This window comes from Myxocyprinus asiaticus, chromosome 42, assembly GCF_019703515.2.
Source record: "Myxocyprinus asiaticus isolate MX2 ecotype Aquarium Trade chromosome 42, UBuf_Myxa_2, whole genome shotgun sequence".
NCBI classification, from domain to species: domain Eukaryota; kingdom Metazoa; phylum Chordata; class Actinopteri; order Cypriniformes; family Catostomidae; genus Myxocyprinus; species Myxocyprinus asiaticus.
The window spans coordinates 9,163,066-9,188,545 of NC_059385.1; the positions used below are offsets into that span (position 1 = coordinate 9,163,066).

Genomic DNA, 25,480 nt, shown 5'->3' on the forward strand with positions numbered 1-25,480 from the left:
CCAAAAGGATGATTATGTTTGCATATCAGTGTGTGTGACTGCTGCACAGCTGCCGTGTCAAATAAAATTAAATTCTCTCTTAAAGGTGCTGCAGAATATGAAATGAGTTGGTTTTCTCTGTAAGACAGAAAGAGGAATACAATATATATATATATATATATATATATATATATATATATATATATATATATATATATATATATATACTGTGTCTCTTATGCAAACTCACACCGGTGTCATGCTGTGGCTTTCATTCTGCGGGGTTCTGTGCTGAATCATACATGTGACGCTCATTTGACGTTCTGAACATTTTAAATGTGATGTTTTCATCTGATCAGGTGGTCTTTTGTGGGGATTTTATTAGTATCTTCAAGTCGATCTCCAAGCTTTGAATTTGGTGACAGCTGATTTCTGAAAGTTGGTTTTCAGAGTAATGCTGTTTGTTTGCAGTTTTCAGGAATAGTTGGCTTTTTTCAGTTATTTGTAGGTCTGACTGAAGTTAAGGCTTTTTAACATTGAGATTTTTTTTTATCTAAAAGTAAGTGAATTCAGTTTAGTAAGGCATATTGATGTTCTTAAAGTTGAGGTTTATTAGGAAACTCTGTTTTGTAGTTTATGTTTGAGGGTATTAAAGTGAATGTTAAACATTTAGTATAATCAAGGGTGTCATTTATAGGTGGGACGGATGGGCCATGTCCCCAACACTTTTTGAAATAGCTTTCATCAAGTATGTGTCAAAATGCAAACAGAAGTTTCCCTGCTCATGATATACATCTACTTATCCATATTTAATCTTCTTTTATGAAATTATAAAGTTATATTAGGGCAGATTGGCTCTTGATTGGTCATCAAGAATGACTATTTATCATTTGTAATTCTCCAAGATGCCAGTTTAAAGCGAGTTAGAAATGTGCTCAATCAGGAGGGGGGTGCTAAGTGAAGCGCACTGGCCTCATGTTTGTTTGAATACGGATGTTGTTCTCTGCATGTCAGCTCCTAAGGGTTTTCTGATTTCCATGCATACATGCAAGCCTTTACCTGCAGCTGTCCTGGTGCTAATGCAGAAAACAGAAGGATTGACCATCATAAACATATTGCAGATGCTGTAGCCTAGTGGTTAAAGAACTTGTCACCTCCATATGTGTTTTGTGATTTGTCACATTTGGCCATCCATCCATTAACCATTATCTTTGAGATCAAGGTTGTGGGTGATTCATGGGCAGTTGCTGTTATCTGCATTTTTTGAAAACAGTTTTTGGAGCGTCATGAGTCGCATTCTCCCAGAACCTTTTAAGATCTAATGCTTCCTTTCGCAAGCGTTTTGGTTCAGTCTTAGTTTAGTTCTGTGTACTGAGAAATTCATTATTAGTAAATTTGGGGGGTTTGTTCAACTGTAATTAGAGGTAGTATTCACATTGCCATCTCTCCAGGGTCCAACACTCTGTCTGCAAGACCCTCATTAACTTTCCACAAACCAATCTGTTGGACTCCACACAAATCCTCTGAAAGGCCACGAAGAGAGTGAATACTTTCTAATTACGATTCTCAGCACAGTTTCACTTAAATTGCTTGTCGACCTGTTGACCATGACAGAGCCTCATGTTCTTCCATACATGCTGCCCTCAACCATGTTTAGAGGTCTGGATATGTCAACTCCATCATAAGATGTGATGGAGAGTTTTTAACTGTTTAGGGCCAGTTTATGGAAATGAAGGCCTGAAGCCAAAGGGCAGCGGGCAACCTGTGGAAAATGCCTTTTAAAATAGAGTTTTACATTTCAGGGTCAACCCATAATAAACAACAATTCTTTCTCATTTACACAGTTTTAATCACCATCCTGTTGCTGGAGCCTGTATGTCTCTGTGTTAGGCACATTTGTATTTTGATGATATATTTGTATGGGAATAAAAGTAGGAATGATATTTCAGCTACTAAACCAGAAGCCAGATATTAAAAAAGGTCTGATCTGAGAAGACAGAAATGCATCGTTTCTTAAAGTGTTTAGAGTGTATTTGTGCTAAAATTATATATTTTTTCACTAGTCTTTGTTTTTGCTTTGAGATATTCACCCTTATTCTAAATATAAATATTTTGCATAATATTATGCACAAATTAAAGATTTGGACAAGCTATGAAACAGACACAATCTACGTCATGAATGTATTAATTTTATTATTTATTTTGAGTTTATTGACTATTTTCAAGTGTTTACATTTTTTTCCCCAAATCACATTTATGAAAAAACATTAATGGTCTGTCATGCAACAAGAAACCCGTTTTAACATTGTAGCTCTTGAATTGCATTCACAGCCCAACACTTATAGTTTGTACAGTATGAATATATTGTATATATACAGGTCTCTGACATCTCTTAACACTAACTGTGCTCTTCTGCGGCAGGTGCTCAATGTGAGTTTGGAAGATGGGATGGAGGCAGTTTTGGAGGATCTGGGTGGACCTGTGCCCTTCTGTCCTAGCCAACAGCTCAGTGTTATCCAGTGGCCTGGTGCTGCGGAGCTCCAGTAACGAAATCTCTGTGCGGTTCAGCAGGGAGCAGGCTGATCAGCCTGGTTCCTTACTCCTACAGTACAGAGGTACCATATCATCATTCGGATGCCTTCACTATTTATTAACTTGAGCATTTAATTAGCATTTAATCATTTACTTTATTATTTATTTATACTCAATAACAGGTTTAACATTGATATTCAAAAACAACAACAACATTTTTTAGTAGTACTGATTTGTTTATATAGAATAATTACATTTAAGCACTCATCATGGAATTCCAGGGTTTTGATGGATAAAACACCATTATTTTCCACAAGAGAGACAGCAGCTGTCTGATTTGTATGTGTGTGTCTACATGGGCAAAGTAATGTACCAATAGATACTTGGCAGACATTTATTTTCAGGCAGACTGCTCATTCAGAGAGACATAACTATTAGAGGAGCAGCACTTTCAAAGAGATGACGTTGTCAGAGAGACAGCTTTAATGGAGAAAGGACTTCCAGAGACACCAAGAAAGACAGGTCTCAAAGATAGACAGGACACACTGTAGCTGTTGCTTCATAAATTAATATTGGTCTTTTAAATTAATTGTTTAATCTTACTACTGGTATTCTGAGCTCTATTCAATAGTACCCGATGATTCACTTGGATGCACTGATTAACTGCAAAAGCAATGATTTGATTTCATTTAGGTTTCCCAACACACTCCCCCCATCTGACATTGTCCGTTTAAACAGGTAGTCCCGCCCAAAACTCACGCCCTTGGATGAACCAAAAGTTGCAATATCGGGTGCTTAAACAGAGCAACAGTGTTTACAATCTTCAGGGAAATAATCTTACGAGTGGCTTACTTATATCTGTCTGTACATTAAACTCGAATTGGAGAAAGTATTTAATAAAAAAAAAGTCAAGTATCGAAAAAATGTCACACACATCACCTTTAAAACATCTTGAGGCATTTGAGGCTCACATGAACTCTGCTATAGCTCCTAAATGGAGATCAATAGCGTTTCTATGGGAGAGAGATTAAATGAGAGAGGGCTATAATGCATTGCTGTGCTCTATTGATATTTATGTGCAGGGGTTAAATGCTCTTTTCAAACGGTCAAGGGCTCTATAAATGCTATTAAAGACAGTGAGACTCAGCTCAGAGGCCATAAAGAGCAATGATACATTCACTAAAGCAGTGAAATTAATGAACCATTCTGATACATTCACTAAAGCAGTGAAATTAATGAACCATTCTGAATATGATAACTACTCCATGATGACATTTCTTGGAGCTCATTTGGCCAGAATCTTATTCCGGAATACAACCTCTCATCCTCTGTCTTTATACCAACAACTAGTTGAGAATAATTTTTTTTTTCTTCTTCACTGGATTCAGATGGATTTGGCTAGCAGCCTCAGCACTTAAAATAATTACTGTTTACTATTAGGTTTCCTCCATTGGTGGATATAGTTCCACCCCAAACTTACAACATTGATTGACTGGGCTGGTCGGGATGTTCAAATAGAGCAATGTTCTGATAGCGCCACAGAACCAGAGTGTTCATACTTTTTGGGGGAAATTAACATATGAATGGCTTATAGTTGTCTCTGCATATTAAGCTGTGATAAGAGAAGGTATTCATCGAAAGTATGCATCAAACAAAATTGAGAAAGTTGTCTCAGAAAAACAAAAAATAAGGTGTTTCCCAATCAGTGGGCATTTTCAAACTTGGATGGGCAATTTTCAGCCGCTTTACTCGATTTTCCTACTACATAGAGATTACCTACTTTCATTGGAGAGTTGAAAAATGCCCATCCTGGTTTGGAAATGCCCACTGATTACTACATGGAAATTAATCAGACGTCCACTGATTAATACCTGGAGACACTAAATGGAGAAGTGTGTAACTAATGAAAGAGTTAGAAATACAGCTACTTTATAACTCTATTAATATAAATGAACTGTATATATAAGATATAAAGTAGCTGAATTTTTTTCTACTTCCAGATTCCCTCTTATATTAGATACACACTTAGGGGCCATTCACACCCGTTCACATGTTTTTGCGTCTGTCTGTGCTTTTCAACTGTTTTTCTGTGTAAACATGCACTAGACGGACATTTGCATGTTGCACCATGTCTTGCTGTTTTGATTAGTGTCTTGTGCAGGAGCGCCACATTTGTTAGAAGCTGTGTCAATTTAAAAAGAATTTCAACTTTTAAAAACGATCCCTGTGTTCTGTTGTACTCATTGCACTGCATCTAGATTTTAGTGCCAGAACGCATTTGGTCTGATTGGCTCCTTTAGAAAAAAATTTTGTTTCGTTTTTAATCTTTGCTTCTGTAAGTAAAACCTCAATCATAGTTCATTAAATTTCATTTTTGACTGCGCAAATTGACCCTGAACTTTATCGTTCTCTCATTTTTCATTACCATTTTCTGTATAGAAGCGTCTCTCTGTTCCCGCTGATACACAGATTAGATTAGTGTTATATAAAGTCCTGCCATCTGTTAACAAAAAACCAGCAAGCAACGGATCTGCCCTGCTGTGCTCGAACTTAGTCATTATTAATAATAGCTAAACAATCGGGCATTATGGAACAATAATCACCATGGAAACAGAGAAGGCAGGGTCTGTAATTTAAAGCTGGCGACATTAAATGTTGCTTTGCATTTGACCAGAACCTGAACAGCTAATAGGGTTGAAATAAGTCTGTGTCAAAATTGAGCATCTGCTCTCTTTCTCCCTCTCTTATAACATAATGACAAATAATGTTTTACAGGGCTAGTGCTTGAATCTTGTAACTCATATTTTATTTTTTGTCACTATAAACAAATATTCTGCAATTTATCTCTTTATCTCTTTCTCTTCAGCATTTGCTTTCAGTTGCGTCTCTCCTCTGGCTCCTGATAATGGTGACGTGTCAGTCAGTGGTCTCCAGGTGGGGGACATGGCGTATTTCTCCTGTCTGAATGGCTATCAGCTCCGTGGCCCCGCCTCTCTCACCTGCCAAAATGCCACCACTCCCTACTGGAGTGGCAGAGAGCCCAGGTGTCAAGGTTTGAGACCAGCCCTTCAGTGTATCAACCACTTTTCCGGGCAAAAGCTTTTAGTCTAATATTTTTAAGTTTTAGAATTCTGTTCATTCTGTCTTTCTCTCTCTCACCCAGTTGCTTGTGGGGGGACATTGAGAAATGCCACTCAGGGTCGTATTGTCTCTCCTGGATTTCCAGGAAATTACAGCAATAATTTGACATGTCATTGGGTGCTGGAGGCCCCTGAGGGCCATCGGCTCCACATTCACTTTGAGAAAGTGGCTCTGGCTGAGGATGATGACAGGCATGTACTCACTATTCATGTGTTTGTGTGTGTGAATAAGTAACTTGTGCTTAAAAAATGCACATAATTTGTGAAAGTCTGTTGGTTCAAACTTATGTTTATTAATTACTTTGTTGTTTATTGCTCTTGCTCTGTTCCTACTCTGATTCCAGACTACTTCATTAGTCTTACTCTTACTACATGGACTCTGTAATAAAAAAGTCTGTCCTATTTTTTGTTTTGTTTCATGTCTATCATGTCTAAACTACTTGCATATGAAACCTGTCACGAACGAGCTTCTTATACGAGTAACATGAATAAAAAAAATCTGAAAGTCTATTCACTCTTTTTCTGTTTTGTTGTTGCTTGACTTCCTTCTGTTTGTTCTCAGATTGTTGATAAAGGATGGCAGTGACATTGACTCTCTGCCCCTGTATGACTCGTACGCAGTGGACTATCTGCCCACTGAGGGCGTGACCAGCACTGCTAGGCATCTGTTTGTGGAGTTCACCAGTGATGAGACGGGCACGTGCACTGGCGCTGCTGTCCAATATGATGGTACAAGGACTCCGTTGTATTTCCTTGTCATTTTGTATTGCATTTGTACTGTATTGTATAGAGTATATTGTATATGGTATTGAATATTGTATTGTCTTACACATGGTATTATACATTGGGCACTTTCACATATCCCATGTGTATTGCCTAGCTGTGTGTCATTAAAAGAGTCACCTGTGTTCTATTCTATTCTATTCTGCAGTGTTTTTCTATTCTATAGTATTCTGTTCTGTTCTATTCTATAATATTATTTTCTATTCTGCAGTGTTCTATTCTGCAGTATCCTATTCTATTCTATTCAACAGTATTCTGTCTTACAATGTTCTGTTCTACAGTATCCTTTATATTATGTTCTGTTCTATCATTCAATTCTACAGTGTTCTATTCTACAGCATTCTGTTCTACAGTGTTCTGTTCTCCAGTATTCTATTGTATTCTACGGTGTTCTGTTCCACAGTATTCTATTCTATAGTGTTCTATTCTACAGTATTCTGTTCTACAATGTTCTATTATATTATATTATATTCAACAGTGTTCTATTCTACAGTATTCTGTTCTGCAGTGTTCTATTCTACAATATTATGTTATATTCTGCAGTATTCTATTCTATTCTGTTCTGCAGTGTTCTATGCTTTTCTGTCTTACAGTGTGCAATTCTACAGTAATCCTTTTTTATTCTATTCTAATATTTTCTATTAGTGTTCTACTGTAAAATATTCTGTTCTAAATAGATTTTGTGTCTTATAATTGTTTATGTGACAAAGTGTGTTTTTGATAATGTAATTTGTGTCTTGTACAGCATTTTCACAGGGTAGCTGTTACGAGCCATTTGTAAAATATGGAAATTTTTCCACAAGTGATCCTGCGTTTGGAGTTGGTTCCGTGGTGGAGTTCTCCTGTGAGCCGGGTTACACACTCGAGCAGGGTGCTGTTATCTTAGAATGCATTAACCCTGAAAATCCCCAATGGAACGATACAGAACCAGCCTGCCGAGGTAGTTTTGTGTGTGTGAGTGTGTAAAGCCCCCCCCCCCCCCTGCTTTTTTGGTTAATTTCTATCACTCTTGTTTGTGTTACCCTAAGAGGAGTACAAATCATTCACAACAAAGCTTGATCCATTTCTGATCTCATTTCTGATTTTACTGTATTTGTAATGTTGTGGTTGAGAGAGTATTTCAGAGTCTATTGTTTAATTAAATTATTTTTAAATATTAAAGTGTGTGTGTTTTACAGCTGTGTGCAGTGGAGAAATAACAGATTCAGCAGGTGTGGTGCTTTCTCCAAACTGGCCTGAAGCGTATGACAAAGGTCAAGACTGTATCTGGGGTCTGCACATGGAGGAGGACAAGAGATTCATGCTGGATGTCCAGATGTGAGTATTTGAATCCTCAAACTGGACATAAGAGGAGGAAATGGATCAGTATGATGATTGAAGGAGAAAGAAAGAGCTGTTTGTAGTGAACTGCTACATAGTTCCAATCTGACCAGTTTTATCTCTTTCTTTCTCCTTTAAGTTCCTGCTCCATAACAACAAGTGCATTCTGTGCTTAGTGATTACAAAATAAACCAGTTAGGAATATTTGATTTTGTACGTGTGGAGGAGTATGGTGTCTGATGCCCTCTGATTTCCTCTAATGAGAATGCTTTCACTTCTCCATTAGCATTCGGTGCAGTTCACCAGATTTCAATTATGAGGTAGCAGTATGCATAATGATGGCTAAATAATTGATTTAGCACAGACATTGAGGCCACCCGCAGACTCATTAAAACTTAGCACTAATGGGCCAACACACAGGTGACAGTCTGTACACCTGGGCAATCACACCTGCAAGGTACTTTGAGACAGTGGGGGTTCTTCTAATATCTGACTGATGTAGTATTTTCTATTGTAATTTTTAAGTTTTGGCTGTGTCATTCTTCATAAGTAGCTGAAACAGAAAAAAATAGGATTTTTAAAGAGAACCACAGATAAAGATTTAAGGGTCATATGCATAGTATGCAGTACCATTGGTAGGTTTTGGGGTTTTAGGGTGGGATGGGTGGTGTTTGAAGCAATATAGGTACAGTAGGTTAGGGGTAGTATGAATGGATTTTAGGGTGGTGTGGCTGGATTTTGGGGTGGTGTAGGTAGGTTTGGGGTGGTATTGGTGGGGTTTAAGGTGGAATAAATGGGCTTTGGGCTGGAATAGCTAGGTTTGGGGTAGTGTGGCTGGGTTTCGTGGTGTTATTGGTGAGTTTTGGAGCTATATGGGTAATTTTGGGGTGGCATGACTGGGTTTTGTGGTGTTATTAGTGAAATTTTGGGGTTGTATATGCAGTTACGGGGTGGTATGAATGGATTTTGTGCTGGAATAGGTAGGTTTGGGGTGGTTTTGGTGGCTTTTAGGGTGGAGTGAATGAGTTTTGGGCCAGAATAGCTATGTTCTGGGTAGTGTGGCTGGGTTTTGTGGTGTTATTGGTGAGTTTGGGGGGGGGGTGCGTAAGTTGTGAGGCGTGGGTCGAGGCAAAAGTCCTTGCATAACTTTTAATGTGCGAGTAAGGGCAAACGGTGGAGTTTCTGGAGCCCCCCTAGGGTAAGATGGTGCCCCTCTAGGGAGTTGGTGCCCTGCGCAGACTGCGTACTATGCATAGAGGGAGCGGCGGTACTGGGCGTAGGTTGGATTTGGGTAGTATGGGTGGGTTTTAGGGTGGATTTTGGGGCAGTGGAGGTGGGTTTTGTGATGTTAATGGTGAGTTTTGGGGTGCTATAGGTAATTTAGGGGTGGTATCGATGTAATTTGTGTTGGTATGAATGGTTTTTGGGGTGGTATAGGTAGATTTGGGGTGGTATAGGTGGATTTTGTGGTGTTATTGGTAAATTTTGGGGTGGGATGGGTGGTTTCGGTGTGGTATTGGTGGGATTTAGGGTGGTATAGGTAGGTTTGGGTCAATATGGGTGGGTTTTGTGGTGTTATTGGTGAGTTTTGGGGTTATATGGGCAGTTTTGGGTTGGTATGTGTGGGTTTTGCACCAGCAGAGGTATGTGTGGTGTGGTTTGAGTGAGTTTTATAATGGTATAAATTGCTTTGGGCCATTATAGGAAGGTTTAGGTTGTTCTAGGTGGGTTTTAGGGTGGTATTGGGGGAGAATGGTTTATGATAGGTGGGTACTCTGTCAGGTGGCAAAAGGCCCCTTAATGGGAGATGGGCTAATACTGAGGCATTATAATAATTATTCTCTTAGTATTTTTATAAAAAGAAGTAAAGTAAAAAGTAAAATCAACGTTTCTATTGCTCAGACATTTCCCCCATCTAAAAGTTACATGGAAAGATGCCCAACTCTGCTTTGGTCCACCAGTCACAGAGTCTTGCTCAGACAGTGCTAAGTGTGACATTATCTCTGCACACAGAGCCTCCATGTCCCAGCATGCATGATCAGCTCAGCTTTACTGGTCTCTGCACAGAATTATCTTCCAGATACTTTCAGTATCTTTCTGGTATCTCTTCAGAGAATCGTCTCCAACCATCAGCCTGTTTAGTGGAGGAAGAAACAAACACCCATCTCAGCTGTTCATCAGGATGTGTATCATCCTTCTTATTTAACTCAAACAGTTTAAATAATACCCCAAGGGAATTGGGCCTGTCTTTTCCAACCGGAAGTGTTTCTGCAGTTCTCAACTCATGTCATAAAACTCCCAGGCTGTGAATATTAATGTAAGTAATTTTTGGACTTAACAAACAAGAGAGCCACAGGGGAGTGAGAGCTGTATGGTGGCCCTGAAGATTCTGCCTCTCAGTTTTCCCACCCTACACTACATAAATCTAATTTATTTTCAAAATGTCACCACCCCATTGAATAGGTAAATACAGTCTCCTGATAGATTAGGGAATCTAAACTTTGGCATTTACAATGCCATTTAGCATGACAGAATAGAAAACATGATTGATTCTCACTGTCGAAACTGTTCAGTCTGTCTACATAATTTGTTTTTCCCTCACATTAATCATGTTTGGTTGGTAACGATGTTTGAATTGTTTGTGGGAATACTGTATGATGTCTCCCTATGTTATTCTTCTTCTTAATAAAAGGGATAGTTCACCCAAAAACTGAAATTCAGTACTCAATTTGCTCCAAACCCACATGATTTTTCTCTTTGTGATGACTAATATACTCTAATGCTGTACATTTAAATTGTGTTGTTCCATCAGTCTTCATCTGGGGAAGAATGACATGCTGACCTTTTATGATGGTGATGACCTGACAGCCAACATCCTGGGCCAGTACAGCGGCTTCCTCCCTCGATTCAGACTCTACACCTCTTCGGCTGATGTGACCATCCAGTTTCAGTCTGATCCAGCCTCTAACGTCTACAGCTACAACAATGGCTTTGTGGTGCATTTCTTTGGTAGGTGGCACAACAATATTTCTATGTGCAGATCATCTTTACATTTTTACTTGCATTTAAAGCTCTTTTCACAAAAGGACAGTACATCATGTGTACATTTGATTTATATTTGACATGTGACAAGAATGATGGGAAATTAAAGTTGGCATGAGGCCTTAAACAAAATTGACCCTATTTACTTTATTAATACACGTTCCTGGTTTTATTGTACATGATTCATTGGAGCATGTTATTCCACAGAAAAAAAGTGTCGTGTCATTTTTTTTTTATATAATAACTTATAAAAACTATCCCCTTTAAAAGTAAAAATCACACAATCTCAAGATCACATGTCCAAAAGCATTTTTTGTCTCTCTAATCTCCTTCCACCACCCATATAATAGAGGTACCACGTAACGACACCTGCGCAGAGTTGCCAGAAATTCCCAACGGCTGGAAGAGCACATCCCATCCTGACCTGACCCACGGAACGGTAGTCACCTACCAGTGTTATCCTGGTTTCCAGCTGCAGGGTTCTGAGATCTTGATGTGCCAGTGGGATCTGACATGGAGTGGAGACGTACCCATCTGTGGGAAAGGTGAAAGCAAATAACACTCTTTTTTTCTGATTAACACTTTTTATTGATTCACAAAATTGACAAATAAAAGCAAAACATATATTCACAGAATCAACATTTAACCCCCACTATTATCCCTCCCCCTCCCAATCCCACCCTGTCCCTCAACAAACATCCCTGTGGTCACACATGAGTATATATATATATATATATATATACACACACTACCGGTCAAAAGTTTTGAAACACTTGACTGAAATATTTCTCATGATCTTAAAAATCTTTTGATCTGAAGGTGTATGCTTAAATATTTGAAATTAGTTTTGTAGACAAAAATATAATTGTGCCACCATATTAATTTATTTCATTATAAAACTAAAATTTAATTTAAAAAAAAAAGTTTTTGAAATTAATGACTTGGACCAAATAATAAAGAAAAGCAGCCAATAAGTGCCCAACATAGATGGAAACTCCTACAATACTGTTTAAAAAGCATCCCAAGTTGATACTTCAAGAAGTTGGTTGAGAAAATGTCAAGAGTACATGTCTGCAAATTCTAGGCAAAGGGTGACTACTTTGAAGATGCTAAAATATAACACAGTTTTGATTTATTTTGGATTTTGTTTAGTCACAACATAATTCCCATAGTTCCATTTATGTTATTCCATAGTTTTGATGACTTTACTATTATTCTAAATGTGAAAAAAAAAAAAAATTATAATAAAGGATGAGTAAGTGTTTCAAAACTTTTGACCGGTAGTGTATGTGTGTATATATATATATATATATATATATATATATATATATATATATATATATATATAAAATAATGATAATAATCACACACATTTAAAAATATACTTCTTTCTCCACTGCCCCTACCCGAGAGCCCTCCAAGAAGGCCAAATATCTGCCCCATTTCCTATCAAATAAATCTAAGTTTCCCAGCCTTCTACATGACATTTCCTCGAATGCCGCCACACTCCCCATCTCTGAGCACCACTCTTGAAATGAGGGCGCTCCAGATGACTTCCATCCCCTTAGAACAATCTGTCTGCTGATCATAACACTGGCTAGGACCCAATTTTTTATGTGTTTATCCCCTATATTAATGACCGCCCCATCGCCTAAAATAAGAGTCTGGGGCAAAATGATATTCGAGTGCCCAATACGTCAAACATAAAACTCTGAACCCTCAACCAAAATTCTTGGATCTTAACACACCACCAAAAAACATGGGTTGTGTCCCCATCTTCTGATTGGCATCGCCAGCAGGTGGGTGTGTCTTTCAGACCAAGCCTATACAATCTGGAGGTGGGGGGGGGGGGGGGGGTCCAATAGTATCGATGTAAAATCTTAAATTGCAGGGTTAGATGTAGACTTGACATTTTTTTGAATCCTAGCCCACACTCCCTCCTCCAATACCAAGTTTAAATATTTCTCCCATAATCTCGAGAGAAGTTGAAGCTCCATCCCCCAGATTCTGAATTAGCAGGGAGTAATACACTGATGCCTCATGACCTTTTCCAAAAGCAGTAATCACCACTCCCAGAGTATCTGCCGCTTTAGGGGGGTGTGTGGTACTCCCAAAAATAGTACAGAGCAGGTGGCGCAGCTGTAAATACCTAAACAAACTGAGATCTGGGAATCCCAAAATGTTGAACCATATTTTCAAAGGATCTCAACACTCCACTCTCATATAGGTCACCAAGCGTATTAACCTCCCTCTCAATCCACTCTGTCCAGCAGAAAGGGGACTTATTAATACATCATTTTGGGTTCAGCCATATGCTCGAGGCTACATTTAAATAAATGTCCGAATTAAACACTCTGGACACTTATGTCCATACTGAGTGCAAATGCGAGATAACGGGGTGTAAATTAACTTCTCCGATTTGTCCCCTGACTCCCCTGACTCAAAGTATGACTGTCTTGCCCTGAATAGCCAAAACTCCACCTTCCGTGACAAAATAGTTTTATATCTGTATTTCAGTCGGGTCAATTCTCTGAGACCATTAGATGACATTCGGCGCTTCAGCTCTGCCTCGGCACTTTTAATATTTCCTTCCAATTTCACGAGTTCTTGTGCTTTGGATTTTTTGGTGAATGAGGCATCCTGTATGATCCGGCCCCTAAGAATCGCCGTAAGTGCCTCCCAAGCCACGCCCACAGAGGATACTTAGGACCAATTGGTCTCCATATAGACATTGACACATTTGTTGGAATTCAGTATTTTGCAAAAGGGATACATTAAAACGGCAACTACATGATTTCTTTTCCTCCGTATGTGGCAAATCCTCAAAACACACCAGGGCATGATCTGACACTAAAATGTTTCCAATTGAGAAATCAACAACAGATGAAATGAGGGACTTAGATATTTAAAAAATAAATAAATATATAAATAAATAAAAAATCTATTCTAGAGTAAATCTTATGGACTGATGAAAAAATGTATAGTCCCTACCAGATGGGTTCAAAAGTCTCCAAATATCTGTAAGACCATGATTTTTACACATCCTGTGAAACGTCAATGTTGCTCTAGGGGACTTGCACACTTTTGCTTCACTATGATCAAGGACTGAGTCCATCAAAAGATTAAAGTCTCCTCTCAATATTATATCATGAGGGGTGCCAGCGGCTTGTAACATCCCTTCTAGATCTATAAAAAATCCCTGATCATCCACGTTAGGTGCATATATATTAGCCAAAATAAGATTTTGCCCCTGAATTTCAGCTAAAACAATAATGACTCTTCCTAATTTATCTTTACTCTATTTGAGACATTTGAATTGTAGATGTTTACTTATCAGTGTAATGACTCCCCTGCTCTTACTCGAGCCAGCACTATAAAAAAAATGCCCACCCCATACCTTTCAAAATTTTTCTGCTTCCTGCGGAGAAAGTTGCATTTCTTGAAGAAACACTATATCATATTTCTTATGCTTAAGAAGAGAAATAACCTTCCTTCTTTTTATGGGGTGCCCCAACCCATTCACATTCCACATGGAGAGAAAGAATCCACTCATATTAACATTTGACATTTAGACATATAAGAAAAAATAGATTGTTTGTCAAAAACAAGGTTATAAAGACCACATTCCAACACTGATGCAACCATTAAAACCCGAACATCCCCCGGAACAAAACAAACAGAAAAAAGAAAAACGTGCGCATTAACCCCACGCATGACAGTGCCAACTGGAGTCCATCCCTCCAAACTCAAACAGTCCATGTACGCCTACGAGGACCCCTGCGACAACTTTGCCGTCGGACTGCTCAAGTCCAGTGTTTCTATACAAATTTTGTGAGACAGAACTACACAGCAAAAGATAATCTATAAAACAAACTCCAGCCAATAGGTCGGAACAAACTCAAAGAGCGTGTAGATTCATCCATAAAACTGTCTCGAAGGTGTGCCCCTCTGCAAAATAAACTCCAGCCGCTAGGTGGAACCAGCATCAAAATAACGCTCAGTTTCCTCCAACAGTCAAGTGAATGATCAAAAACTTGAGTATCAAAAAATGACTTACTCCATTGACTTTATGAAGGACATCGCTTGTTGTGGGCATGCTCCTTAGCATCTATTCTCAATTTGGCCAGGAATATCAGTGCAAAAGCGAACTTCCGCTGATGTAAAAGTTTCTTGCATTCCTTGAATCGATCACATTTCTCTCGTCGAATTCTGGGAACAAGAAAATGCTGTGGTTTTTCCAAGAAAGGCTTCCTTTACTCCTTGCCTCGCGTAACACAAGATCTTTATCGGATGATTTCAGAAATTTGGCCAGAATTGATCGAGGCCTGTCTCCCTCTGTGCCGGAACCCTGTGAGCTTGCTCGATTTCCAGCTTATGGCCTGCTATGTCGAGTAGATTCGGAAGGAGCCCATGCAGGAATTTCACCATATCCCGACCCTCTTCGGCCTCAGGAATTCCGACAACACAGACGTTATTCCGCCGGCAACGGTTCTCCATGTCCTCCAGCTTCTCCCAGACATGCTCCAAATCCACCTTGGTTGCTAGCGGATTAGCAGATAATGCCCAGTTCCCACTGCTTAGTAGGTCCTTGTGGTGGCGCGGTTACTCACCTCAATCCGGGGGGCAGAGGACAAGTCTCAGTTGCCTCCGCTTCTGAGACAGTCAATCCGCGCATCTTATCACGTGGCTCGTTGTGCATGACACCGCGGACTACTCTCCTCGATCCACGCACAACTACCACGTGCCCCATTGAGAGCGAGAACCACTAATTGTGACCATGAGGAGGTTACCCCATGTGACTCTACCCTCCCTAGCAACCGGGCCAATTTGGTTACTTAGGAGACCTGGCTGGAAGCTAAAAACCCTCTTAAAGATTTCACTAAAGATTAGGTTTGGATTGGGAGACATAGTTTTACAGAGAATTTCAGGATTCATGCAGCCCACTGAACATAGCTTTCCCAATATCTATCCATCTATCTATCTATCTATCTGTCTGCCTGTCTATCTGTCATCTAGCTAGTGGCCCACAGGGAAACGTCCCGACTCTCCTGTGGGCCAATTCGACCCTGCTATAAATCATTAGTGCTTGGTTGATGCTGGGAAAAATTAATTCATGTACTCATAATCACTGCAGAATTAAGGCAGCTGCTAGCCTTATTTCTTACTGGTGAAATAATGGCAATATACAGTATGATATAATAATGGCAATATAAACATAATAATCTCCTTATAAAGGTAAATACAGAATCAGCTAAAGTTAATTCCAAAAATCAAAAGTAAGTTTAGACCATTTGTTTTCAGAAGTCAGAAAAGAACACAGACATCTGGATAAAACATTTATTTTCATGATACCTTTTAGATAACAGAATCAGAATCAGCTTTATTGCCAAGTAGGCTTACGCATACAAGGAATTTGTCTTGGTGACAGGAGCTTCCAGTGTACAACAATACAAAAACAGCAAGACATAGATAATAATAAAAAATTAAAAATAATTATACACATACGTACATACACACACAGACACACACATACATACATACACACATACACATACGTAGTGCAAATCTAATACAAATCTGTTATCTGTTATGCACAGTGCAAATACAATCTGTTATGTACACTGCAAATGTTTTTTTTGTTTGTTTGTTTTTTTTGCAGAGGAATGAAATGGCAGAAGAGGTTGGATGTGTTGGATAAATATAAAAAAAGACTTAACTGTGTATTGCACATAGTTATTGCTCAATTGGGGCAATTTAACTGTTCATGAGATGGATAGCCTGAGGGAAAAAACTGTCCCTGTGCCTGATGGTTCTGGTGCTCAGAACTCTGAAGCGTCAGCCAGAAGGCAACAGTTCAAAAAGGTAATGGGCAGGATGAGTGGGGTCCAGAGTGATTTTTCCAGCATTTTTCCTCACTCTGGAAGTGTATAGTTCTTGAAGGGGGGGCAGGGGGCAACCAATAATCCCCTCAGCAGTCCGAACTGTCCTTTGTAGCCTTCTGCTGTCTGATTTCGTAGCTGAACGAAACCAGACAGTTACTGAAGTGCAGAGGACAGACTCAGTGACTGCTGAGTAGAACTGTATCAGCAGCACCTGTGGCAGGTTGAACTTCCTCAAATGGCGAAGTACTACCTCTGCTGGGCCTTTTTCACAATGGAGTCAATGTGTGTCTCCCACTTCAGGTCCTGTGAGATGGTAGTGCCCAGGAACCTGAATGACTCCACTGCTGCCACAGTGCTGTTTAGAATGGAGAGGGGGGTCAGTGTTGGGGTGTTCCTCCTAAAGTCCACAATCATCTCCACCGTTTTGAGTGTGTTCAGCTCAAGGTTGTTTTGACTGCACCAGACAGCCAGCTGTTCAACCTCCCTTCTGTATGCAGACTCATCGTCATCTCGGATGGTGGTGTTGTCTGCAAACTTCAGGAGCTTGACAGAGGGGTCCTTGGCGATGCAGTCACTGGTGTAGAGGGAGAAGAGTAGTGGGGAGAGCACACATCCCTGGGGTGCACCAGTGCTGATTGTACAGGTGCTGGAAGTGAGTTTCCCCTGTCTCACAAGCTGCTGCCTGTCTGTCAGAAAGCTGGTAATCCACTGACAGAGAGATATGGGAACAGAGAGTTGGTGTAATTTATTCTGGAGTATAGCTGGGATGATGGCGTTGAAAGCCGAACTGAAGTCCACAAAAAGTATCCTTGCATATGTCCCTGGTCTGTCCAGATGTTGCAGGATATGATGCAATCCCATGTTGACTGCATAATCCACAGACCTGTTTGCTCGATAAGCAAATTGAAGGGGATCTAGAAAGGGTCCAGTGATGTTCTTCAGGTGGGCCAACACCATTCTCTCAAATGATTTCATGACCACAGATGTCAGGGCGACAGGTCTGTAGTCATTAAGTCCTGTGATTTTTGGTTTCTTTGGGACAGGAATAATGATTGAGCGTTTGAAGCAGCATGGGACTTCACACTGCTCCAGTGATCTATTGAAGATCTGTGTGAAGATGGGGGCCAGCTGGTTAGCACAGGATCGAAGACATGCTGGTGAGACGCCATCTAGGCCTGAAGCTTTCCTCGTCTTTTGTTTCTGAAAGACGCGGCTCACATCATCTTCACAGATCTTAAGTGCAGGTTGAGTAACAGGAGGGGGGAGGAGGGGCCTTTCAAATCTGCTGTAGAACACATTCAGGTCGTCAGCCAGTTGTTGGTCCACCGTAGGGTTGGGGGTAGGAGTCCTGTAATTTGTGAGTTGTTTCATGCCACTCCACACTGATGCAGGGTCGTTAGCTGAAAACTTGTTTTTCAGCTTCTCAGAGTATCTTCTTTTAGCCACTCTGATTTCCAGTTCAGTGTGTTCCTGGCCTGATTGTACAAGACTTTATCCCCACCCCTGTAAGCATCCTCTTTGGCCTGACGAAGCTGCTTGAGCTCTGCTGTAAACCACGGTTTGTCGTTGTTGAACTTTAAATATGTCCTAGTAGGAATGCACATATCCTCACAGAAACTGATATATGATGTAACAGTATCTGTGAGCTCGTCCAGGTCTGTGGCTGCAGCCTCATAAACACTCCAATCAGTGCAGTCAAAGCAGGCTTGTAGTTCCCACTCTGCTTCATTGGTCCATCTCTTTACAGTCCTTACTACTGGTTTGGTTGATTTTAATTTCTGCCTGTAGGTTGGAAGAAGATGAACCAGACAGTGATCAGAGAGTCCCAAAGCTGCTCTAGGGACAGAGTGATATGCATCCTTTATTGTTGTGTTGCAATGATCCAGTATATTTCTGTCTCTGGTGGGGCATGTAATGTGCTGTTTGTATTTGGGCAGTTCACATGTGAGATTTGCTTTGTTAAAATCCCCAAGAATAATAATAACTGAGTCCGGGTATTGTTGTTCTGTGTCTGTGATTTGATCAGCCAGCTGTTGCAGCACCGCATTCAAACATGCGTTTGGCGCGATATACATACTCACCAGAATAAACGAGGAAAACTCCTGCAGTGAGTAGAAAGGCTTACAGTTAATAAAGAGCGCTTCCATATTAGGACAGCACATACTCTTTAACGTTGTTACATCTGTACACCAACTTTCACTGATGTAAAAGCATGTTCCACCGCCTCTCGTTTTCCCCGTTAACTCCGCAATGCATCCGTTCTGAACAGCTGAAAACCCGGCAGATGTAATGTGCTGTCCGGAATGGCTTCACTCAGCCAGGTTTCTGTGAAGCACAAGGCAGCAGAGGTTGAAAAGTCCTTGTTTGTGCGGTTGAGGAGATGTAGTTCGTCCGTTTTGTTAGGAAGAGAGTGGAGATTCGCAAGATGAATGCTCGGTAGGGCTGTTTGAAAGCCGCGCCGACGGAGTTTGACCAGCGCACCAGCTCGTCTCCCTCGCCTGCTTCTCATAGCGTGTTTAAACAACACAGCCGCGCCTCCGACTAAAATGTCCAGCAAAACATCTGAATACTCAAAAACCGGGAAAAGACTATCTGGTATAAGCTGTCAGATGTTCAGCAGTTCGTCTCTGGTAAAACTGACTGGAAAAAGATTACAAAATACAGGACAAACAAACAAAAACAACAGAACAATAGGAGTGCTCCACACCGAGGCAGCCATCATGATGTACAAATATAATATATATACAGGGACACTTTATGTGTGGTATACAGCACATCCAGCACCTTTAGATTACATCAAACAAAATTATCATTTAAAATAAACTTCCAAATAAATAAACCCTTAGAAAATGTAAAAATGTTACACCCCAAGACTATTCTCTATATTGTTGTTGTTGTTAAAACAGATATAATCTGTAAGCCACATGATTATGAGCCTTTTCAACTTTCACAAGGAGCTCTCAGTCTTGTGGAAACGGTCTCAGTTTTATGCTGTAATATTCAATATTTTAATGTGTTTTCTTTTGTGATATTTGCTTAGTCATGTCATGTGAGGATCCAGGGCTGGTGGAGGACAGTCGCAGACTGGTGACCGGCTCTCGTTACGCCGTGGGATCTTCAGTGGAGTACATCTGTAATAAAGGATACTCACTTTCTGGCCCTGGAGTCCTCACCTGCTACAGCAGAGATACTGCAGACCCAAAGTGGAGTGAAAGACTGCCCAAGTGTGTCCGTAAGTGGGTGGTACCTGGCCTGTCCAATTTCTTTAGTTGAATTTTTCAAATAACTCTCCTGTAAAATTCTATGTTGATTGTCACCCAGCACAGCAAAAGAGATAAAACCTCAAGGTTGCTCTTTCAACTTCAGTTCTTACACTCTACTGCCATCTAATGGACTTTAGGATTGACTTTAATGTCTACATTCCAGCACATATTGAGCTCTCCATGTCTGTGTTTTTCTTTAGCTGAGAGATATGAGCCCTGCAGAAATCCCGGCACACCCTCTGCTGCCATCCAGAGTTCAGAGAAAGCATTCTTCCAGGCAGGAGAGACTCTGAGTTTTACCTGCCATTCAGGTTATGAGCTTCAGGGAGAAGTGACTATCCACTGCCTCCCTGGACATCCCTCTCAGTGGAGCAGTGCGCCCCCTTTGTGCAGAGGTAGGAACTCTATCCAATAAAATCAAATATAACCCTCTACTTTTTGAAAATAATAAAGGTCTGTTGTGCAGGCGTGCATGGTTAACTGTCCTAATTTTTAAACTAAATACATTAGTTTAATGAAAGCTAATTTAGCTGATGTGTTCCAGTGGCAAATTTAATAGAAACATTAAGGAAAACGGACCTTTAATTAAAAGGTCATCCATAATAATATCCATTAATGTAAGTGATGTACAACTTATAGGAGTTTGAAAGCACTTTTTGTAAGTTATTTTTTTGTGCTTAATCATTCATTTTTCAAAATCTTGCTTCAAATGCTTGTCTCCAAAATGTTATTAATAGAAATTATTATTGGTGTTTTTCAGCCTCCTCTGGAAATATTGAAGAACACAGACTGAGCGGTAATACAATCTTTAATTCTGATCTTTAAAAATATTAATACATTTTGATAGATTTTACTGTTGATATCTCTCGTAACATGATTTTGACCATATTATTATTAATTTAAAATGCAATGCTCTTTAAAATGTAATAGCTAAGTGGGTTGTGATGCTTTTTGCTCTCCATACTCTAAGTTGCTCTGGTTCAGTATTTGTGTAGTTTCTAGCAGATCTCTTCAGTACTTCACTTCCTGTATAATGTCTTCTTTATAGCTGCCGGTGCAGAATTCAGTGTGGAGGGTGTCAATATTGCCATTGCTGTTCTGATTCCTGTAGCAGTGGTGTTGATGTTGCTCCTAGCGGTTTTCCTCTGCCTCTCAATGTAAGTTCAATCAAATGTTCCAAATAATGATGGATATACCTTTGGAAGTCCAAACTCATGTCTCCAAGGGCAGGAAAAATGACATGCAGCTTTTAGATGAAGCAGGGTTTGTTTTTGCTAATAAGGTTATTTTTGTCTGTCTCTGTAGAGCTCAGAGCAAGAGCCTTCTGCTCCCTGGGTCTTCCTCTCCACCATATGACAACATGACTGAGGAATCTGCTTTTGATAACCCTGTTTATGACACAGGAGTAAATATGGATGCCATGAACCTTAGAGACGTGGGCTCACACAACACCATCGTCCTATCCTGATCAGCCCTGCCTGCCATTTTGTCATTCACCAAAAGAGGGAGACATTCTATCTGCCATTCTATTATTCACCAGTCGAGAAAGACCATCTATCTGCCATTATGATTTGGATTCACCAGCAGGGGGAGCCATTTGTGCCATTCTGCCATTCCATCTACAGTAACTAATCATGTCTTTTGTCAGCAGATCAAATAGTAAAGGAATTTACACAAAGCTCTGAATAGTTTTACAAGCCATTATAGTTCTATATTTTTCATTTTATTCTAAAAGCCATAAAGTAAATGAAGTCCATGAAGTCCTCGTAATATTTAATGTCCAGTATTTATGATGTTCAAATCAGTAGGGTAAGATGGGGTAAGTTGTTAAATTGTAACATATATAGATAAACTTTTAGCATGTACAGGATGATGATGCATCATTTAACATATTATCAAGGGAAATAAATAGAATAATTTGCTAATTTTGTTGTCATAGCACAAAATTTAATAAAATTATGAAAAAGGGCCATCTTACTCCACTACTGATGCAAGAAGCACTCCTAGGGTAAACTTGTCCCAGGTATATTACAATGTATAAAATACATCTAACATAAGTCTTAGTAATGTATTTTTGAAATTTGAAGTAAAATATAAAATCAAATATTTTACCCTTACTCCAATTTTACATCTTACCCCAAGGGTCTAACTTTACCTTGTCACTTCAAAATAAAAACAATATTTTTACTCCAAAAATCTAAATACTTTACTGTGTCCACAGATCCCCCAATTAACAAATACAGGTGCATCTCAATAAATTAGAATGTCGTGGAAAAGTTCATTTATTTCAGTAATTCAACTCAAATTGTGAAACTCGTGTATTAAATAAATTCATTGCACACAGACTGAAGTAGTTTAAGTCTCTGGTTCTTTTAATTGTGATGATTTTGGCTCACATTTAACAAAAACCCACCAATTCACTATCTCAAAAAATTAGAATATGGTGACATGCCAATCAGCTAATCAACTCAAAACACCTGCAAAGGTTTCCTGAGCCTTCAAAATGGTCTCTCAGTTTGGTTCACTAGGCTACACAATCATGGGGAAGACTGCTGATCTGACAGTTGTCCAGAAGACAATCATTGACACCCTTCAAAAGGAGGGTAAGCCACAAACATTCATTGCCAAAGAAGCTGGCTGTTCACAGAGTGCTGTATCCAAGCATGTTAACAGAAAGTTGAGTGGAAGGAAAAAGTGTGGAAGAAAAAGATGCACAACCAACTGAGAGAACCGCAGCCTTATGATTGTCAAGCAAAATCGATTCAAGAATTTGGGTGAACTTCACAAGGAATGGACTGAGGCTGGGGTCAAGGCATCAAGAGCCACCATACACAGACATGTCAAGGAATTTGGCTACAGTTGTCGTATTCCTCTTGTTAAGCCACTCCTGAACCACAGACAACGTCAGAGGCGTCTTACCTTGGCTAAGGAGAAGAAGAACTGGACTGTTGCCCAGTGGTCCAAAGTCCTCTTTTCAGATGAGAGCAAGTTTTGTATTTCATTTGGAAACCAAGGTCCTAGAGTCTGCAGGAAGAGTGGAGAAGCTCATAGGCCAAGTTGCTTGAAGTCCAGTGTTAAGTTTCCACAGTCTGTGATGATTTGGGGTGCAATGTCATCTGCTGGTGTAGGTCCATTGTGTTTTTTGAAAACCAAAGTCACTGCACCCGTTTACCAAGAAATTTTGGAGCACTTCATGCTTCCTTCTGCTGACCAGCTTTTTAAAGATGCTGATTTCATTTTCCAGCAGGATTTGGCACCTGCCCACACTGCCAAAAGCACCAAAAGTTGGTTAAATGACCATGGTGTTGGTGTGCTTGACTGGCCAGCAAACTCACCAGACCTGAACCCCATAGAGAATCTATGGGGTATTGTCAAGAGGAAAATGAGAAACAAGAGACCAAAAAATGCAGATGAGCTGAAGGCCACTGTCAAAGAAACCTGGGCTTCCATACCACCTCAGCAGTGCCACAAACTGATCACCTCCATGCCACGCCGAATTGAGGCAGTAATTAAAGCAAAAGGAGCCCCTACCAAGTATTGAGTACATATACAGTAAATGAACATACTTTCCAGAAGGCCAACAATTCACTAAAAATGTTTTTTTTTATTGGTCTTATGATGTATTCTAATTTTTTGAGATAGTGAATTGGTGGGTTTTTGTTAAATGTGAGCCAAAATCATCACAATTAAAAGAACCAAAGACTTAAACTACTTCAGTCTGTGTGCATTGAATTTATTTAATACACGAGTTTCACAATTTGAGTTGAATTACTGAAATAAATGAACTTTTCCACGACATTCTAATTTATGAGATGCACCTGTAGACATAAAAACTTTTAATATCACACAATGTCACAGATCACTATTTTCCAATGACAAAAAAAATAAAATAAATAAAAAAAAATAGATAATTTAACCTTAAAACAGTTTGGATGGAATAAATCTCACAAATGTTGATATTCCGATGAAATGTCAAGATTAAGAGGAGCGCAGACATTCAATAAAGATATTAAGATGAGATTTAGTGCCATCTATGGTCAAGAGAATAAGTGGGGGTGGGGGTGGGGGTGGGGGTATTTTATATATATATATATATAATGGGTTTTTTTGTTGTTTTTTTTTTTTTTGCTTAATTGAAACATATAACAATAATTAACATCATAACCAACAAAAGGAAAAAAAGAAAGAAAAAGAAAAGAGGGCAGATAAATTGGAGTTTTCAATTCCAATACAGAGAATAAATTAAATCATAAACAAATTATACATGCTCTGATTGCTTTTTTGTTAGTGATATAGTATTCAAATAATTTTTAAATTCTTTTAAGAATACCAGACAGATAGGCTTGCAATTCAAAAAGTTGCATTTGTGAATATACGATCTGCATAGAAAAAGAATTACATTTATAATAAAGCATGTATTTGGATCAGCATTAAAAAATCCAAAAATAACATTTCTGCGTGACATCACAAAGCCTTGTTAAACATTATTGGAGATAAAAGAAATAATGTCTTTCCAAAATTGCACGGTATAATTACAGGACCAAAATAAACGAAGAGGAGTCTCAACATCAACTTGACAAAAGGAGCAATTTGTGTCAATATCAAGCCTAAATCTTTTCCCTAAAAATTTTTGACAGGGTAAATAATATGGATTAGTTTAAAAGATATTTATTTTACCTTATTTGAAAGAAAAAGTTTTTGTTGCATGGACCAAATTACTTTCCAGTTTTAATTGTCAAATAAACTATTCCAATATGAGATTATAGGAGGGGCAGAGGTAATTTCTTCAAGGAAAAGAGTTCTTATTTGACGGTTTCTTCCTTTTTTATCAGTAAAGCATATATTACCAATTGGTGTGTCAATAGGTTCAGGATAGGGAACTGTTGGCCTTAAAGAGTGAATATTTTTGAAAAACATACAGAGGCCAGAAGGGATTGCATCCATGACTATAGCGAATTCTCTGGGAGTCACTGGCATATTATACTCCGCTAAAATTTCTGCATATCTGAAGAGCTGACCGTCACTGTTAAACAGCTGGCTAACATGAAGTATTCCATTGTTTAAACAATGATTATAAAATAAAGATCTATTTTTAAATAAAATATGTCTGTTATTCCATATATAACATCTGTGAGGAAAAATTATGCTTTTAAATAAGGTGCCATGCTAAGAGTGCCTGTTGGCAGAAATCAGAAAGCTTGACTGGAAGTTTTTGAATGTCATAATTACACATTAAAACAAACGCAATGCCTCCAAGCTGTGAGAAAATAAACTGAGGGAAAATATTCCAGATAGATGTTGGATGTTTAAGAAATTGATTAAGCTACTCACTGATATATAATATAGAACTGGATTGCTCATGACGTCACATCAGTGAAGCCACTGCGCCACCATATTGCTATACCCAAACATTCCAATATCCTTATAGGCCTTTATCACAGTCCGCGTGTCGTCACATCCAGCTCCGAATAGTAGCGTAAACAAACATCCGCCCATCGATCTGTCTATGAATGATCGCAGTTTTTCTAAATAAATGTAG

General features: G+C 39.2%; 1 pseudogene; it reads left to right on the forward strand.

Annotated features, from left to right (window-relative positions):
* LOC127432641 (seizure protein 6-like) overlaps positions 1–22,181 on the forward strand; it is a 54,420-nt pseudogene extending 32,239 nt beyond the window's left edge.
* The last annotated feature ends 3,299 nt before the right edge of the window (positions 22,182–25,480 follow it).